The 20,671-nt window shown below is 43.2% G+C and overlaps 1 long non-coding RNA gene across 1 annotated transcript; it reads right to left on the bottom strand.

Annotated features, from left to right (window-relative positions):
- Positions 1-217: 217 nt before the first annotated feature.
- Positions 218-1,960, bottom strand: LOC128830198 (uncharacterized). Its single transcript, XR_008443558.1, has 2 exons — positions 1,837-1,960; positions 218-1,149 (listed from the first exon to the last, which is right to left on the bottom strand). It is a non-coding gene; the product is annotated as an uncharacterized LOC128830198 (long non-coding RNA).
- Between the last annotated feature and the right edge of the window lie 18,711 nt (positions 1,961-20,671).

Raw genomic sequence — 20,671 nt, 5'->3', positions numbered from 1 at the left:
GGCTTCTGCTACATCCCCTGGGTCACTTCCTGCCACAAGTTGCATCCCAGGCATCTCTTTGGCTAGCAGCATCTTGGCATCCCCATTGTTACTGGTTCTCAGTAACAGTGGTCAGGTTCTTGGACTGGCGTTCTAGTATCTATCACTTGGGGAGTAAATAAATCCACCCACCTCCCGGCAAGTATGTAACAGATTTAAAGAAAGACAGAGAGAGGTGTATGCTTCAAAAACAAACAGGGAATTTATTAGGGAAAGCTAACAATGTTTGGGAAAGGGAAAGAATAAAACACGATAAACCATGAAAAAAGCAATGTGGTTGCCCCAAAAGATGAAGATGGGTGTGAAGCCCAGCCCCCGCCCCCACCCCCGACCTTGGCAATTAACTATAACTAAAAGGTAAAACAAAGAAAAAAACCCAGTAACTGTACTGTCTCTAGGAGTCTGGAAATCAGCAACTGATGTTGAGTATCTGTCATTGAAGCTAGGGATCGTAGGATCCTGGACCTACAACTCTCTCACCGGACTGGCGTGCCCAGAGATAGGAGGAGCTCAGGACCTTTTATGGCCGAACCAGGAACACAACAGTGCTAGAACCGGGAACGGGTAGGTTGGCTCAGGTGTTTGATGCCTTTGCAGATCGATAATGTGGTTCAGGAACCATAGAAGGAATCCTCCGAAGCCCACGCAAACAAGACAGGTATCTGGCTGCCTCTTCAATGGACAGCCTGGCTGACACAGAGCACTGTCCTTAAATAGCCTGCGTGGCGCGAAAGTTCCAGACTGAGTTGTTTTGAACCAGTCTCTCGGTGACCATTGCTTTATGCATTCTATTACTAAATATTAAACATTATAACATAACCACTAATATGTATTGAACACAAACACAAACATAACACCTAGAAACCATGTTACACCATCAGTCTCTGCAGTCGGCGACTTGTCCATAGCATAGTCCGGGTCCATGGGCTCTGGCACATGAAGCATCATTGGCTCCTCTGGAGAACACTGCAGTACACATCCTTCCTCCACCGCAGGCAGCCCTGACTGACCTTGCTGCCTTCTTTTCTCTCTCTCTCTTACAACTGGAGCATGCACAGCAGGGGAAAAGGGGTGTGGCCTCCTGGGCCCACAGTGCGGGATTGGTACACCCTGTCACAGAGGCACCAGACTAGCATCAGGAGACCAGGGTTAAATTCCTGACTATCACAGACTTCCTGTGAGATCTTAGGTAAATCACTTAATCTCTCTGTTCCTGAGCTCTTCATGTATAAAATGAGGATGATAACACTTCCTTTCTCCCACCCTTTGTCTGTCCTATTTATCTAGACTGTAAGCTCTTCAGGATGGAGACTGTCTCTTAATGTGTGTATATATTATTCCTAAAACATTGGGGCCTCAATCTTGGTTGGAGCCCTCTAGGCACTACTGCAATATAAGACAGTGAAATAACAGAACTGTGCTTCAGAGTTGCTATATTTTTTTCAGAACTACTCAAAATCCGCCTGTTAAGTATTCATGCTCTAATGGCCAAAACCCATTCTGTACATTCTGGCTTGTTTGTAATATTATCTCTGCCTATGCCACTACTTCCTCTGTAGCGCTTTATGGTTCTAGATAAATGATTAATAAAAATATGATAGATATCAATTTCCATAAGTGGAGAAACTATTTAGAAACAAAATTGACTGAGGAAGCTCATATTGAAAAAGGAAAAACCAAAAAAGGAAAAACAGAAAAGTCCTATAGAATATCCATACAAGTCCAACCTCAATGGAAAAATATTGCTTCTGGATTGGCAACAATTCAAGAGTAAGGCCTAACAATGCTGTTTTTTACCAGAGTGGTCCTCCTTTGTATTCATTCACTAAGGCTCTGCTACTGCAGCGATTTTCATGCAGGCAGTCCCCTGCAACCGCACAGAGATCGTTGCTGGACTGGGACCTAACAAGAGCCAAGTTCTTCTCACTGTGGACAAAAGAATAATTAAAGTCATACTGGGAAATAAGAACAAGGGCTCTAATAAGACTGTATATGTGTTCATTTAATTAATCATGCCACAAGTAACTCAAGGACGGAAAGTATTTACAACCCTTTAAGAACCATTGGCCCAATCTGTCTACTGCTGCCAGTTCTGCAGCATTTATATGGACTTCTCTACGAAGGCTAGGATTTTCAGAAGAGCCGAAGAAAGTTAGGTCTCTAAATCCCATTGTATCTGGGTACCTAACTCCTTTAGGCACCTTTAAAAATCTCAGACTGGGTTTAATTTGGCTTCTCCTGCTGATGACTCCAAACCCTGAGGAAAGTTCTCATTTCTTCTCCCTCTTTCACGTAGCAGGGGCTCCTAGTAGAGACAGCTAAGGTAGTTCTCCTGCATTCCGTCTGCTCTTACAGGCCTCCAATTCCTTATTTACAATTAATTAGCTCACAAGCAGCTGGAAAAAAGAAGACCCAAGATCCTGTGACCCACCAGCTCTCCAGGGGCCAGCAGTGGTACAAGGGCAACAGACTGCAAACCTCTGAAATATAAATTCCATCATAATTCACTTTTCCCCCCAGTATGTTATTCATCATATGTATATGGCTGTGATAATGAAGACTGCAGCACTTGTGGAACATGTCATAAGAGGGAAAATTTATTTTACCATAGATATTGACTGGAGATAGATTATGATCCATCCCAAGTCTTCATAATACATAGTCTGTCACACTCTGGTGGCCAGACAAAAAAGATAAGGGCATTTTGTCAGGATGATAGAGGATTCACATTCCTACACAGGCATTTGGTAGAATAAGTTGAATTGTGGACAAAGTTTACAAGGTTAGCTTCGTCTCTGCTCGAAGTCTGACTATCTCTTCATAGTTTTTAATACTGAAATATTTGTCAGTGACAACCACATAAACATGTTAAAGGCTATGAGTGACAATAATTTATACCATATATTTTGCACATGCTCAGTCTAGTGGTGAGCTGTGATCTCAAAATTAAAGATTTTTCATTCATACAATCTGACAGCCTTCCTGGCATTAAGCCACATCTAGCGACATTCAGGAGCAGACACAGTAGGATGGTGAAAAGGAACAGACTATTTTGTTGCCACAAATGCAAAAAGAAGGTGGGAGGAATAGTTGTCTAGTAATTAGAGCATGGGACTGGAGTCAGGATTTCTGGGCTCTGTTTCCAGCTTTCTCACAGACTCACTTTGTGATATTTGGCAAAATGCTTAAGGTCTCAGAGCTTCATTCCCCATCTATACAAATAGACACAATGCAACTTACCTCCCTCCGAGGAGTGTTGTGAGGCTTAATTGACACATACAAACACTGGAGATCCTCAAATGAAAATATTATTACCAGTCATAACATTTGGAAGGCAGTAGGGCAGCAGCTCTCAACCTTTTTCTTTCTGAGCCCCCTGCCCAACATGCTATAAAAATTCCACGGTCCACCTGTGCCACAACTGTTTTTCTGCATATCCAGTAGCTTACAAGCCAGGGCTGGCGTTAGGGTGCAGCAGGCAGGGCAATTGCCTGGGGCCCCACACCACAGGGCTTCGGCTTCAGCCCTGGGTGGCAGGGCTTGGGCTTCAGTTTTCTGCCCTGCCAGCAAGTCTAATGGCGGCCCTGCTCTCTGGTTTATTTTGGCAGACCCCTGGAAACCTGCCTGTGACCTCCCAAGGGCCTCTGGTTGAGAACTTCTACACTAGAAAATACCAGGAGAAACTTACTGATGGCAACTCATTTTGTAGGCTCAAAGTCGATGCGAAGTACTGATCTAATCACTTGTGGTTGAAGCGCCTAACCATCTAGTCCAAACTAGCTAAGGATACCACATATTAACTGGGATTAACTTCCACTTTGTTTTCAAAAATTTTCAGCACATTGCCTCATCCAACAACAGGAGAGGTTTCTAAGAAGTTTAATATTTCAGCATTTTATTTATTACAAGTCAGCTGTTCATATGACTTTGGTCCTACCTAGCCCCACTTTCACTCTAGAATATGATTTTTTGAAATTATTAGTGATATTGTTGTCCCTTGACTTAGTTCCTTTCCATAGCCAATTGGTCGGCATTAAATTTCTGAATGAAACTATGTTGATATTTCTGGGTAAAAGTCATCTCAGAAGGCAGATATCATACTGGATCTGTTGGCTCCAAGTAACATGGACAGATGCACCATATTGTGCATCTACGTGCAGCAATGACACCATAATCAAAAACAAATGGAGCCCCCAGAAGAGTGTTGCTACTTCTTATCAGCATGTGGATCAATCTATCCCAATGATAAAATATCTAATTTCTTTAATTTCTTTAGTTGTTACCTGAGAGCTAACACTGGATCAAAGTTTATATTCCTGAGTGTTATTCAGTGTTGGAAGTCAGCGGCAACAACAAGAAACTAAATGAGAGTGAATCCTATGTTCCATCTATCAGGTGAAAAGCTATGTTGTTGCAAGGTCTAGTCTAGTGGTTCTCAAACTTTTTTTTTCCGCAGACCACTTGAAAATTGATGAGGGTCTCAGCGGACCACTTAATGATCTTTCCAAATGTTGTTTGTACTGGTAGCTATCTATTGTAAAGCGCTTTGGATAAAAGTGCTATATAAAAAAAACCTTAATAATAATTAATTAATAATAATTAACATGTTTTTGTTCTACAAATAAAAGCACACAACTCATATTTTAATATGAGTAGTCTTACTCATGGATGTGCCCTCTCTCCCCAGCCACGGCAGCCCCCGAGCTGGGGCTGGGAAGGAGGGCCGTCTGTCCCTGGCAGCCGCAGCCCTGGAGCTGGGGAAAGTCACCTCTTTCTCTGGCCACTGCAGCCCTGCACATCCCAAATTCCCCCCACCCCCTCTTCTTACTACACTGCCCCCTCCCATCTACCCCCTATTCCCCCTAAGGCCACCACCTCACCTTACATGTGCGTCTTCTCCAGGGTCCAGGCACCTAATTAGTGGAGCCATGCCTGCACAGCTTCACTAATTAGGTGGGTGGCCCTTCATTCTCTCATGTGCGGCCACCCAGGCGCACACCTTAGAGGCAACTATCCGCGGACCACCTGAATGGAACTCACAGACCACTGGTGGCCCACGGGCCACAGTTTGAGAACTTCTGGTCTAGTCAACATGTTAAGGCCCCACACAGTTAAAAAATGGTTTAGTCTTGCAATATAGATCCTGACAAACCATTTTTACCGTATTCCTGAATTGTGGTATGCTCTTCTTTAGCCTTGGTACGCTAGGGATTTAACTCAACCCCCCCTCCCCCCCGCGCGCACACACACACACACACACTTTTGCTACCACTAATTCAGTTATACTGACATTAGTAATGTTGGGAGTGCTACAGTAGATTTCTCACTGTTTTTGGCAACTATTTTAAACACTGTGCTAATTAGATTTGCTCAGAACTGGCAGTTGAACATGTGGTTGCAGCGGCTGGATTTTTTTGTTAAAATGTCCCAGTATAGACAAGTCTGATTTAACAGTTCTGCTTCCTTTGTGCTACAAGCCTGAAGTGTCTGGGTACTGTGTTGTAATCAACACATTAACTTTTCACAATCTAAACTTTCTGGCTCTTTCCTGTACAACGGGGGCTACAGCCTTGGCATATTACCAGCACCGGTATCGTTATTTCGGCACCAAACAAGTGTTTGCCGTTCTATTTTTTTTGCTGCTAGAGTTAAATTGGGCAAATGTGGTCACCTCCATGCCTATCCCAAGCTCAGCCTCTCTCCTTTAGCAGGTTTTTTATTTTTTTTTTTAAACGTAGACCGCTACTAGTTAACTTGTTGTATAGATAAGATTTCAGCAGAAAACCCGGGCTCTCTCTCATCAGGCGAGAGAGTTCCAGGGCAAGGGAGGGGAGCAGCACCTCCCTAGGACGATCCCTGAGGGCTCCTCCTGTCTCCCCTTGGTTTCCAATTTCAATTTTTAGTGATCTCCAGCAGCAGGTGCTGGTTTCCAACCCAGCCTCCCTCCAGCAGGAGGAGGAGGCGGCGGCGGCGGCGGCTTGCTTGGTGCTGCCAGAGGAGAGGAGCACTAAGCACAGGCTTCCTCTTTCAGCGCGTCTGTCTCCCAAGCAGCTCCTGCCATGAACAGGGGAGGAAGTGAAATGCAGCAGCCCCAGCGATGCTAGGGCAGAAGCAGGCGTCTCGCCCCAGGGTTACGTGAAGTCGGCTCCCCCAGCCAGCATCACAGTGAGCCGAGCCAAGGGGCCCCGAAGCGGTGGCTCGGGACATGCTGCTGCAAGGAGCCTGCGAGCAGGTTGTGGAGCAACAGATTCGTTCCGTTGGGCAGCGGTGGGACGGAGCGGGAGGGATCCAGCTAGCTCCCGGGGCAGAGACCCGGGTAACGGAGCGGGTGGCGACCGCGGAGGGGTGGAGCTGGCGGGGGTAGGAATTGGGAGCGCAGGGAGCGTGTAGCCCGGCCCGGGACCCGAGGGGGATCAGGGAGCTGGCGGGAGGGGGACGTAGCCGGGACAGGGCGCTGGGGTGGGGGCGTAGCCGGGGCAGAAGAAGAAGAAGGAGGGGGCAGGGAGATGGAAGGCACTAGGGGGCGTAGTCGGGGCAGGGCGCTGGGGTGGGAGCGGGCGGTGGGGTATAGCCAGGGCCGCGGGAACTGGGGCACAGCAAGGGCAGGGGGAGCTAGCAGGAACTGGGGGGCGTGGGCTGGACAGGGCGCTGGGGTGGGAGCAAGAGTTGGGGTTGTAGCCCGGCCGGTAGGAGGAACTGGGGGTGTAGCCGGGGCAGAGAGCTGGGGAGGGGGGTAGCCGGGGCAGGAGAAGTGGGGTGTAGCTAGGCCAGGGAGTTCGGGGGGAATAAGGGGACGGCGGCAGCTGGGGGATGTAGCCAGGACCGGGGGCAGGGAGCTGGGCCGGGTAACTGTGGCGCGGCGTGGGCGCCTCCCCGGCGTGTCCTGTGGCCATGGCGGCGGCCGGAGAGTTTCCGCTCCGCGCTGCGGGGTCTGGAGACGGAGGCAGCGGGCCCGGGCCGGGTCGGGTCGGCGTGTGACCTAAAGGTGGCCCCGGGGCTGCTGCCCGCTTTGTTTCCAGGCCTTGGCTGCCGGTGGCTCCTCGAGGTCGCGTTGGTGAGATCACCGGGCTAGCGGCGCGCCGAGCGGCCGGGTTGAATGCCGGGCGGCTGCCGCTGTGAGGCGAGGCGGATGCTCCGTGGTTTCATGCGAGGTAAGAGACCCGGTACCTGCCGAGCCCCGCTGACACCGAGCCACCCCCCGGAACAGCCCGGTCCCTCCTCCATCCCCTCTCCCCATCTCACCGGGCAGCCCCTCTAGCCTCCGATCCCTTCTCCCTGTCGCCACATCCCGCAAGCACCCCGCTCCAATTAGTCCCTTTCCCCAACACACCCTCTTGCCTCAATCCACCAAATGCCTCTTTCAGTCCAGCCAGTCACTCCAAAGGCAAGGTGGGGGAGGTAATATCTTTTATTGGGCCAACTTCTGTTGGTGAAAGAGACACGCTTTCGAGTTACACAGACCTCTTCAGAAGCTGGTCCAGTAAAATATATATTACCTCACCTACCTTGTCTCTCTGAGATTCTGGGACCCACAGGGCTACAACACCACTCCAAAAACAAGCCACTTCAAAGTCTTCTCCAGAGACATTCCAAATCCAGCCTCTTCCTCCCCCCCCCCAAAAAAATAACATATTTTAGCTTTAATCCTAGCTTTTGTTAGTTATCTCTACTCTTGTCCATATTTAGGAAGATAGCATGTGTAATCCAAGGGCTGGCGAGAGTTGTGCTGTGTTCTTTAGGAAAGGGTTGTATTTTAGGATTGGAAAGACTGTGATACCATAAAACTTCCACTGTTTCAGGGACACAGACCTATGGCTTGGGGAACAGGAGATCTGTGATGAGACAACTGTTCCCCTATTATGTTGACTTCTGAAAGACTTCCTCCATTTGCCTGTCCATTTTCCTTTTCCTTGCTTGTGATCAAACACCTCTTGCAGGGTGACTAGACAGCAAGTGTGAAAAATCGGGATGGGGGTGGGGGGTATATAGGAGCCTATATAAGAAAAAGACCCCAAAATCGGGACGGTCCCTATAAAATCAGGACATCTGGTCACCCTACCTCTTGTGACATGGGAAGAAGCCTTTTGATTCACTTGCATGCATAATGGTGTTTGATCAGTTCCTTTCAGGTAGTCGGTTTAAACTGCTTCACTTTCTTAGGTGTACCATGGTGGAAATATTTGTTTAAAGTCAAGAGCAGTTGACTTTGTGTAGCCAATAATTAATCTTTACTATTCAGATAATTCTTTAAAACTGTTTCTGTAACTCTGTGTTCAGAGGTCATAGAAACAGTTATATTAAGGGGCATGTTTAACTTAATATATAGCCAATTTAAGGAGGAGTTTAAAAATAGTTTCATGTGCAAAACTTGTCCTAGAGTTCCCCCTTTGCTGGTTATTATGGTTTTGAATACACTTCTCAGTATTTAACAGACAAAATAATTCATTCCCACATTGCTAGGTGAAAATGTCACAAATAGGGAAAACAAGGAAATTCCCTATACCAAAAATGCTATTACGTACACTAAACAAATATATATTGGCCAATCATAGGTGTTATTTGTAACGGGTCTGAAAAATTTTCAACTAGCAAGTGTGGGGTTTTTTTTTTAGAAAATTGTTTGTACCTTTATTGTAAAAAGTTTTCATCCTCTTCTGTTGTCTAAATTTAGACTTAATTTTGCAAACACCTGTGAGAAATTTTATGCATGTGCAACAATGTTTGTAGGATTTAGGTTCTAAATTGTGAACTCTTTGGGATAGGGGCCTGTTTTATGCTGTGTTTGTATAGCACCTAGCACAGTGGAGCCCGAATCCTATTTGGGGCCTTTGAGCACTTCTATACAAATAATTTTGGTACAATCCAAGAATATTTTGTTCAAGATCACTCCTGATTGTTAGTTTCAGCGGGGGGTGGACCCACAGCTCTGAGTAGTGCCTCACATTTAGTGACCAGCGAAGGTCACTAATGTCAACTTCGACTGTATATTCTGAAGATGAGTGTTTAGAAGTTTAACATTGCCTTCTGATCTAGAAAGAAACTAAGCCATTCATGTACTTCTGGGTTTTCAAAGTAACATGTTGCTCCCTTTCCAATATATCTGTTAAACACTTACTGGCAGGGATTGTCTATATCAGTGGCTCTCAACCAGGTTCCATTCAGTTTACTGGAACATTAGTTAATACTTACTGTATTTAGTATATGTAGCTGCAATGCAAGAGCACATTTCTCTAGATGTACTTGGTGAAGTCTTCCTTGAAGTGGATAGTAGTGAATGGATATTGAAAGCAATGCTATTTTATTACCAGTTTGCTATGTCAACATTCAGTAACTTTATAGCTGCTTTAGTTATGTAGGATAGTGAAAGCACTTCTTAAATTAGGCTAAAAGGACATCAGTCACATGAAAATTTCATAATTTGGCATGTATTGTCCCAGTATGCTATCAGTCTCCTGTATTCAGATTGCTTGTGAGTTTAGAAAAATACCACACATCTTGATTTAAAAAAAAAAAAAAAAAATTCAGATGGAATTTTCCTACGGTGTAAAAGTTGGAGAATCAGATGGTATTTTAGGTATGTCATTTTCAAAAAACTGATTGAGCATAGGTATTATCCAGGACTTTGCTCATCTGTTTGTGGAGACTGGTGTTTCTGCACAGATGGAGTCTCAGAATATTGGGCTGAGTATTAATCTGTTGGAATGATTTAATTACTAACTTTACTGGATGGATCTGTGCTTTAAAAATATCAAGCAGTGATATTCCAGAGACTCTTTTTGCTGCTCAAGGAGAACTAGATTTTTGATACTGGTTACCCTTGAAAGTGTTAGAGGTTCAGTTTGGTTCTGATGCGCACCCAAAATTTTTTGTTTATTCAGAATGTAACTCTCTCAGTTACATAAACTTGAGTTGTAAATCTCATAAGACTAAGCTTTTTTTGAGAGAGATTTCTGGTAGTCCCTCTTCCAGTTGAAAATACACCTCTACCCTGATATAATGCTGTCCTAGGGAGCCAAAAAATCTTACCACGTTATAGGTGAAACCGCGTTATATCAAACTTGTTTTGATCCACCTGAGTGCACAGCCCCTCACCCTGAGCACTGCTTTACCGCGTTATATTCGAATTTGTGTTATATCGGGTCGCGTTATATCGGGGTAGAGGTGTATCCCCAACAATGAAATGAAGACAAGCAATGCAAAAGCAATGAAAGTGAATTAAGAAAATTAAAAAAAAAAAAAATCAGATAAGTTTAGTTTGGGTAAGATCTTTTTTTAGCCAACATAGCTTGCCTGTAAACAGCCCAGCAATTCATAGATTTAGGCCAAAAGGGATTTGGGTTCTAGTTTAACTTCCTGCATTACATAGATCATAGAACTTCTCCCAGAAATTCTTCCATCAGACCAATAACTTCTTGTTGAGTTAGAATTTCATCCTTTTTAGAAACATATCCAGTCTTTATTTGAAGACTTCTAGTGATAGTTATTCCAATGCTCTGGCCATTGGATCTCATTAGGCCTTTGTCTTCTAGATTATAGAGTTCCTATTATTCATATCTCTTTAAGTATATTTTAGCTATTAAAAAATTCTTTGATATGCACTAGTGGGAACGGGAGAGAGATAATGGTTACTCAGAGAAATGCTAGTAAATTTAGGATATTTAGGGTATATGGGTACAGGAGTCAATGTACACAGAGCCAGTTGCAGGTTTGGGGCCTTAGATAAAGCAAATGCCTCATAGATTATCTTAAATACTCTTTTATGGGATAGTGTTGAATGCACTCTGAGATAACTTGATCTTCGGTGTTGAATATTCACTTGCTATATCTTTATACTTGTATTGTGGTAGCACTTAAAAGACCCAGTCAGGATCAGGGTTTGTATACACGTTATACAAACACATAAAACATAGTCCTATCCCAGACAGTTTACAGTCCAGATAGACAAGACCGAACATAAGCAAACTGTCGAAAGGTATTTCTTGTTACCTGACCAGGTGCCCAGCACTACCATCTTGGATCCCACTGAAACTTGAAGATCTTGCCAGTGAACAGTAACTTATAGTCATAGAGCTAGGAAAAGCAGCATATGGACACCTAGCCATTGTCCATCATTAGGAGAGAGTAGACAATTATACAAACACTCAGTTCTGTACCCATATATAAGGTTCAAGGTACAATAAGGGTTTTGAGTGTCATTTGTAAAAGAATAATGGAAGATGTTTAGTCTTTGAAAATTTTATTGACTAGTCATGCTTAAGATGCTTCCTGTCTACAATTATTCTAAGTATTTCATATAAATACATTGCTTTTACTATAGATCTGGAGCGAGAAACCCAGGATTTGTACCAGCCATTTTGGCTGTGTTATATGGTTTCAAAGAATCGGTATTTGTTTTCTCTGTTTATAAGTTGCATATTAAAAGTAGCATATGAACAGAATACTGTGGGAGACACAAGCAAAAAGTGAGGCAGTCTCTCAGACCTCCTCGCCCCAATCCTCAATTGCTTTTATTAACTAAGAATAATTGATTCTTAAAGAGAAGTCCACCCTTTCTAGGGTAACAAAAATGCAAAATAAAAAACATTTTAAACAAGCACTTCCTTTGCATAGCATTCCATACTGGGCCATTGGCTCTTTCACAAGGGTGCCCAAAACAAACAAAAACACTTTAAAATTCTCAGTATTGGGTTGTGGAGGGAAGCATCCTCCCAAAATGCCACCCTTGGGCCCCAAATAAGTACCAGTTCCCAAACCCTGTATATCTTCTTGGCCGATGCTGCCTCTTCTATTTGATCCCAAGGTTCTTCACTCTCTCCAGGATCCCCTCACAAACAATATCAGATTCTATGCTTTCCCTTCTCTGGCCAGGTATCTATGTTGATTTTTCCACAGTCCTTACCTAGCATACCTACTCTTTCCACAACTTCCAGCTTGTGAAATATGATAGCTACTTGTATATGCTGCTTCATTCTTCCCGGAATTCTTTGCTGTAGAGAAATTCTTTGTTGGCAACCTTTGGCACATGACCCACCAGGGAAATCCTCTGGTGGGCCGGGATGGTTTGTTTACCTGCAGCGTCCGCAGGGTTGGCTGATTGCAGCTCCCACTGGCCGTGGTTTGCCGTTCCAGGCCAATGGGGGCTGCGGGAAGCGGCATGGGCCGAGGGATGTGCTGGCCACTGCTTCCTGCAGCCCCCATTGGCCTGGAACAGTGAACCGCGGCCAGTGGGAGCTGCGACCCCGCGGACGTTGCAGGTAAACAAACCGGCCTGGCCCACCAGTGGATTTCCCTGACTGTCCACATGCCAAAGATTGCCGATTCCTGCTGTAGAGGCTTAGAGCTCACATGCCCTAGAAAATACAACTCCCAGAATGCCCGTGTTTTGGGCTGACATAGTGACGACAATTTTTAACATAAGAATAGCCATATTGGGTTCATACCAAAGGTTCATCTAGCCCAGTATCCTGTCTTCCAACAGTGGGCAATGCCAGGTGCTTCAGAGGGAATGAACAGAACAGATAATCGTCAAGCAATCCATCTCCTGTTGCCCATTCCCAGCTTTTGGATCTGGACCCATTTTAAAGGGCCAGCATATCCTGATACAACTTCTGGAAGATATTGCAAACTTAATAGAATATGTTCCTTCTCCAAACTGTTATTTTTTTTCTTAAGGTAGGATAGAGAGGAAATTAAATCAATTGTAAACAGCAAATGTGATGAGTTCAAAAGCGAATAGAGTTGGGGCAGGCATTATAGAGGTAGGTTTGTTTTGTTTTGGTTTTGTTTGTTTTGTGGACAGTATTTTGAGGGGAATCAGCTAGAAGAAAGTCATACCCAAGGAGATATGTCAGTCCTTATTGAAAAATACAGCAATGTCTTGTGCTTTGAAGGGAAGGGTTTAGGATGGAATTGAAAGTCACAAATAAGTGCTGGGGATTGTAGGAGTTAGTGAAGTTGGAGACGTAGTGCTGCCTGACAAAGGAATATGGCATAAGTTATTGTAAATATGTGAAAAGAATTCCACATGGAAGCTCTGCAGATGTCATAGGTAGACAGAGATCTGAGGCTGGCTAAACTCCATTAGCCTTTTTGACATGTTAGCCGACGCCAAAATTGGTTGTCAGTATGGTGGTTCTGAAATATCTGTTCTCCTATGCCATCCTCCCAGATCACTTTAGTTCACATATGAACTGTGATTGATGAGGCGCAAGGGTTGGAAGTTAAAGCACCAGCAATAGGTCACACACAATCTCACTGCTCGTGAGATAATATTTTGAAACTTTGATTTGGTGAAAACTTTTATTTTACGGTAGCATCACCCAAATCCCAAACTGATGAACTTTGCAGTGGAAAACCTATGTCTGGGTCTGACAAAAATAGTGTCTTCTCTGGCCAGTTCCTCTTGATGAGGTAGAAGGAATGTTGACCTTTCACCTCAACCCATGTACCTCAAGGCTAACAAAATCTAGCAGAGAAGAACTGGATTCATTTTTGGTTGAGATGCTAGCTTCCACCATAGGAGTCGTCATATGCCTTTTGTTGCACTACTTCTGCTAGCAACGACAGCTGGTATCAACACATCCATTCTTTCACTCTGCCAGGCAGCTAATCTATTGCTCTAGGACTAGCAGGTCTATCAGTTCCTTGACTTGTCTTTTGCCATTGTTGCTGAACTGTAAGTTGGATGACTTACTGTTTCTGGGACTGCCATTGCTGTTCCTGGTAAACTGCAATCTGGACTTCTTGAAGATGCTTCTGGGCTAAAGCCTATGCTTGTTGCTCAGAGACTGAAATCTGAGCTTTCTGCTTCAGCAGCTGTTCCACCAGCCACTTATCCTTTTTTTCTTTTTCCTCTTTATACATTTTATTGTGGAGGTTGTGTGAAAAATTCCACAACTTCTGGTACTAGATGTAAGCTGATGGATTCCTCACCCTGCTCCAACAAAATGCTGCACACAACTTGTACAAAGTCAAGAGTTATCTGCTAGCTGGGATTGTGATTTGTAACCAAAAGCAATTCAAGTTAAACAACCTAAACCTTCTCCTCAAATTTGGCTGCTGTAGCTTTCCTTCCTTAGGGCTGACCCCAGCTTTCTTTTGAAAGGGAAAGTCCTATGTCGCTTACTCAGGGTGGAGTTTGACAAACCACACCTGCTCAGTGAATTAAGGAATTAACCTGCAGGGTTCTAATGCCTGCCCACAGTGTGGGACTGTAGGAGAATCCTACCACCCTTCTACAAGACCTATCCAAAAATAGTTACACCCTTGCTTTTGTAAAGTAATAAATACTTAGTTCCAGACTGCAGGCCTCAAGACTGCACAGACTTTTAGGGTCAGTTTTCTTAAAGCTGTTTACTTCTTCTAGGCAATGGCTTTAGCGAGGCTTTGTCAGTGGCTGGACTATGTCATTAAATTCCAGATACCAACATGGTACAGATTGGGCATATTGTGTTTCCCTAGTCTGTAGAGCAAGAAGAAACCTTATATAAGCCACTGGTGCTACAAGTAGTTTAACTTCATCTATTTACCCTTCTTCCTGTTTACTTAGCACTTGCACAGGCTGTTAAATTGTTTACCTGCAGATAGGTGAACTCAGCAAGGTGCAAACATTTTTCATTTCTCCGAGATTGTAAAAGAAAACAATTTTCATTCTGATCTTTAAACCAAAAAGTTTCCACTGAACATGTAAGTAAGTATTGATACATCAACTAAAATGAGAGCAGTTATGTGGAAAGTAATCTTGCATTTAATGATAGATATTAAAATTTTATGTTGCTAAGAACGTTAATATATCTGAATGTTAATAACTTTGCAGTTTCTGAACTGCAAATTCAGACATGTCACGTGCATTTGTCATTGTCAGAAGATTTAACTGCATGACAAGTTTGAACTTTTAAAAGTAAGACATTTGAGTTTAGAGCAAAAAAGTGTGAAATATTATTCTTAAGGAGAAACATACTCTGTTCACAGCCCTAGAACTCAATCTGCTTGTCCATTTTTTTTTTTTAAATAAAAATTCTCATTAGGCTGAGACTGACTAATCATAAGAAAATTCAACCCTAAAAGAATCTGAGAATTTTAAAGTTGGAAAAAAATAGAGCAATCAGGTGGTGGTGGTAGGGTTTCTTATGATGTACTAGATTATTTTCAAAAATAAAAGAATAAAATTCTTTATCTTAGAAATATCAGGAATGTCAAGTCTGATCCTGACTTACTTTCCTTGAGGACTTCTTGGAGGTCTCTTTGTATTCTATGGATATAGTAAATCCAAACAAAATCTGTAGCTAAATGATGGCTAGATACATTGTCAAATGTATTTTTAAAGGCTCAGTATACTTATTTCTTTATTCTGATTTAGAACTAAGTGGTGGGGAGCAGGGAGGGAGGTGAAGAGAAACCCACTTAATACCAGATCTAGGTGCCTGCCATACTTTTAAAGTTACATTAACAAGTCCCAGCACATTCCCAAAAATAATGAACCAGAGAAAACAATCAAAATTAGACATCCTGACAGTACCTTACTACACCCCCAAATTTCCATTTGATTGGGCTTCTCTCTCTCCCCAAAATTCTGGGTAAAAAGATTAACTTTGCTGCATGCTCTGGCTATTTCACTCCAAGGGAGGGAGTAAATTTCAAAGTTGGAAGCCTCTCATGGAGAATCCATTGCTGGATGCTGTCTCTGAGGAAACTCCAGCCCAAGCTGACAACTGTGACAGTATGACTTGGGCAGAAAGGTGGTGTCTCAAAGAGGCAGGACCAAAGCCATTTAGGACATTATAAGGGCAAACCAATACTTTAATCTCCAACCAGAAACCCTGGAGCACTGGTGTCATGTACTTCTGGCAAGACGCATCACCTAGTAAGCAGGTGGCTGCATTAGAACCAAAAGACTCTGGAACTTTCTGCACGCTGCAGCGGCATCCACGTAGAAGTTATTGCATGGCATACTGGTGTGCTGTAGAGTTACATCCTGGCATGTTGTGCAGTAGCTTGCTGTGTAGACAAGCCCTAATATTTTCTGTCACATTCATTTCTGGCTTTTTTTAAAGGGATAGTTCTCCAGCACAGATGAGCCCGGTAGCCGTAATATAGTATAATGGATGTTATGTAGGGCAATGGTTCTCAAAGCTGGTCCACCGCTTGTTCAAGGAAAGCCCCTGGCGGGCCGGGTCGGTTTGTTTACCTTCCGCGTCCGCAGGTTCGGCCGATCGCGGCTCCCACTGGCCGTGGTTCGCCTCTCCAGGCCAATGGGGGCTGCGGGAAGGTCAGCCAGCACATCCCTCAGCCCGCGCCACTTCCCGCAGCCCCCATTGGCCTGGAGCGGCGAACTGCGGCCAGTGGGAGCCGTGATCGGCCAAACCTGCGGACACGGCAGGTAAACAAACCGGCCCGGCCCGCCACGGGCTTTCCCTGAACAAGTGGGGGACTGGCTTGGATACCCTACATCAGTGGTTCTTAAGCTCTTTTAAATTGTTGTTTAAATAATGAGAATGCTCTCTCACATAACCATGTTGATTTTTCTTCTGACAGAACAGTTTGAATAAAAGCATTCTGTAAAGCATGTCAGTTATACTCTATACAGTTGTAGATATTGGCTGGTCGCCCAATATTGTCACAAGGAAAGTTAATTACAGACACTTCATGTGGAGAAAGTATACAGATTGTCCATGTGATTCATTCTGAACAAAGGAAAAGATCAGCATCTAACATTCATCAATGAAAATACATTTTCTAGTACGAGTGGTGTTTTGAAGTGTAAAAAGACACTTACTCTTAAGCAGTAAGGCCAATTGTAAAGCAGCACAACAATAAACAATAAACAATTTCTTTAACCAAATATATTCGGGCAGTGCTCTGATACACATCTTTCTATGTGATGATCTTCAAATATATAGAGAAGTTTGCTCTACTGTTAGCCATTGAGTGACGATTCTCTCAGATATCTGGATTAGTGTTTTGTTAAATTTTGTGTTGGAAAATAACCAGTTAAAATATGGGAATCTGAATAAATATTTATTTTTATGAAGTGTAACAATGAGGTGTTGTGTGCCACTTAGTTTATTTTTGTCCTTCAAGGGGATGTATTAGTTTGAAATTTGATCAATTAAAAACAATGAGTTAAAAGTTGTTTTACCTGCCTTTGAGTCCCACTGACAACTTTTAAGTTTCACTGTAACATTTGCCTGTGTTTAAAAAAAAAAAAAAAAAAAACAACCTCTCCCTTGCCATTGTGTGAAAGACTCATACAAGCAGGGGACGCTGCCTGATCAGGCCCGGATACTCACAGGTGGACTCTTGTGCCCACACGAAGCCCTACTGTAGTTAAGAGAGCTCTCTGTGGGCACAAGGATCTACCTGTGCAGGTTCAATTACAGGCTCAAGACCTAAATAACTAAACAGTGGAAATGGTAAAACCAACTATACACCAAGAGTACAAAGTAAACTAAAAGGGAGAACTTTTTCCTCTAATCTCTTTCAGTTATTGTAATTCTAGGCATTATTCCTATAAATAGGAGGTAAGAATTTTCAGGCTGCGGTTTTTAAAAGTTGACTGTGTCCCTTTAAATAAATACAGTGGTTGTGGAGGATTATTTTTTCTAACGATTAAAACAACGTACTTTGGTTCAGTTGAAATGAAATCCCTTGTTTCAGAGGTTATGTTCCGTTTCACTTCAATATGGCTACTGTTACTTAGTGGTTTCATTGCAACATTTTGGGTGAAATTCTGGCCCCATTGTGGTCATTGGGAGTTTTGCCATTAGGTATGTCTGAGCCGGAGCTGAAATTGTAATTTCCAGCCTGGGTAGACACACATATGATAGCTTTAATTGAGCTGTCCTGCTAAAAATAGCAGTGGTTGGACAGGCTAGCTGCCCTGAGTACAATCTCATCTGAGACTCTAGGAACATACTTGGATGTTTAGCTTGTCCAATTGCCTGAGCTGCTGCGGCTGTTTTTAGCAGGCTAGCTTGATCAGACCTAGCATGTATCTGTCTACCACAGCTGGAAATTAAATCTCCAGCTGCAGTGTAGATGTACCCATGGATTTCAGTGGAGCTGGATTTCACCATTTAATTCTTATTCTGAATCTTTTTCATGCCGTCAGATATTGCTTAGGGCATGAGCAAGCCTCTGCCGTTCCTTCCTATCCTGGGCCACTCTTTGCATGTCCTCTATGTTAAGTCCCATGATTTTTCCCTCTGTGAATAGTGTTTGATGGGGGAATTTTTTTCAGTCAGATCCTTGTGCATATTCCTTTAGTTGCTGTGACTCAGCTGGGAAGGGGGATTACAGGAATGCACATGGTGGTTCAACAGTGAATATCATGGGAGGTCTTAAATGAAAGCCAGGGTCATAATGGTCATTAATATCATTGTGAAGTATATGTACAGATACTACGTAAGGAGGGGTGTGTGTGTGTGTGTGTGTTAAAGTTTATATCAAGGCAGAGTTGACAAGCATCTAGGATGAGTGCAGATGAAGGATTATAAAAATTTCAGAAAGGAACTAAGAGAGATAGAAACACAATAGGGGAGGAGAACCTTATTTTGGATATACTTCAAAGGTTTGCTGGACTGTGTTTGGGGAACAAAGATGACATCCCATCATCCTGCACCTAGCCAGTAAGCAGGCAATGCATTTACATTCATCGCACACAGCCTTGGTTGAAACACTGCAGAGGACATTTTGGGGTGAGATAAATTTCTTAATTTAACAGGCTAACCTCCATCTTAAGTTTAGTCTCTAGAAAGTGTTATATTTGTATATGTAACTTTTTTGTTTCCATTATCATCACCCACTATCTCTTGAATCTTTGATGATAACCTTATTGTTTTCACTATAAATCAGTGGTTATTTACCTTTACTGCAGCCTGCACCCCTTTGGTTCTCAAAATATGTTCTCACACCCTTTATCAAAAATCGTTGAAGTAGGTCAGTTCTTTAAACCTAGATATATTTTTGTTTGTATATTACACTAATCATTAAAAAATGTATAATGTTAATAAATACATAGGTTTGATGAAACAAAGTAGTTGTACTTACGTGCCTGTGCTTAATTTGGCATGTCTTGCACCCCCAGAAAGGGCATCTCGCACCCCCAGGGGGTGCATGCACCCCAGGTTAAGAATCACTGCTATAAATAGATCTTGGTGCTGGGTATTAAGCCAGATGCTGATCCTGAGTTGAATCATACAAGCTGGTGTGTACACTGTTCCCTTGGGGACAGCACGCCTGACATTTCTGTGAATGTTCAGTGGATAAGGGGCTAGACACTAAACTAGAAACTCTTCAAAGGGGCTCAGGGACGGGTGCATTTATTGTTAACCTACAAAGCAAAGTGAGGGTAGGTCTACACTTACCGCCGGTAAGCAATCGATCTTCTGGGATCGATTTATCGTGTCTTGTCTAGACGTGATAAATCGATCCCGGAAGTGCTCGCTGTTGATGCCGGTACTCCAGCTCGGCAAGAGGAGTACGCAGCATCGACGGGGGAGCCTGCCTGCCGCGTCTGGACCCATGGTAAGTTCAAACTAAGGTACTTCGAATTCAGCTATGTTATTAATGTAGCTGAATTTGTGTACCTTAGTTCGAAATGGGAGGTTAGTGTGGACCAGGCCTAAGAGCTGACAGTCCTGAGGAGAGTGCTTGGCTGGCGAACAGGCTGGTGGTGTAGGAGCTGACACCCTGTTAAGCAAAGGCAAATCTCCCTCTCACTGGAGGCAGGGCAATAACAAGGTGACTCAGTCCTGGATACCCGCAGAGCCATCACAGCTGCCCAACAGAATGTCTGCCATGGCAAACGCTGGCTTCATTCCTCATATATGTCCCAGATGTTTTCGTCGTCTTTTCTGGATATCTTTAGAAATAAGGGGTTGTAGAACTCTGACAATTCTTGGCATTTGCTGCAAACTATTCCATTTAATACCTAGTATTTTCCTTCGGCATTTGCTTTTTGAAGGCATTCATACATGCTTAAGTATATCTTTGGATTTTCAGCTTTCAAATTCATATATTAAGATGGAAATAAAATGCGAATTAAAAATGTGTAGTTTTGTCTTCAAATTGGTCATTTAAAATTTTTTACAAATCTTGTTTAAACGGGTGAATGCAGCTGCCACCTTGCCAATTCATGACATAATTTCTTTCTGGATATCTCCATTGGTTTGTACATCACTGCCAATGTACTCACTCCTTGTAATGTTTGAGTTTGGGAGCTATTGGGATTCTCATTAGATTTGTTTTTTCATAACTCATTATTAATCCTGTCTTTTTTGCAATGCTGGACTGTCTTTTGGTCTTTGTTTTCTTGTTAGTTTAGATGTCATTTAGAAAGCAGCAAAATCCATATCTTTCAGTGTTCTATTGTGGAACCAATTGAAGTCTGTGTTGTATTGTTCTACACTTTTTCACATAGTGAAATCAATGACATTGCCAAACAGGAGCGGTGAGAGAATGCATCCTTGTTTGACACGAATATCTCTAATAAATGATTCACGCAAGTCTATATAACTGTGCAAGCTGCACCTTGATATAAAGCCTTGATGATGTTAATTACTTTTGTTGGCAAAACTTCAAGATGTTCCAGAGTGATGTAGGCTGTCAAATGCTTTCTTAACATTTTCTTACC

The sequence above is a fragment of the Malaclemys terrapin genome, chromosome 1 (assembly GCF_027887155.1).
Source record: "Malaclemys terrapin pileata isolate rMalTer1 chromosome 1, rMalTer1.hap1, whole genome shotgun sequence".
In the NCBI taxonomy this organism is placed as follows: Eukaryota; Metazoa; Chordata; order Testudines; family Emydidae; genus Malaclemys; species Malaclemys terrapin.
The sequence above is the reverse complement of the archived record's forward strand: the minus strand, read 5'-3'. Positions and strand labels throughout refer to the sequence as shown.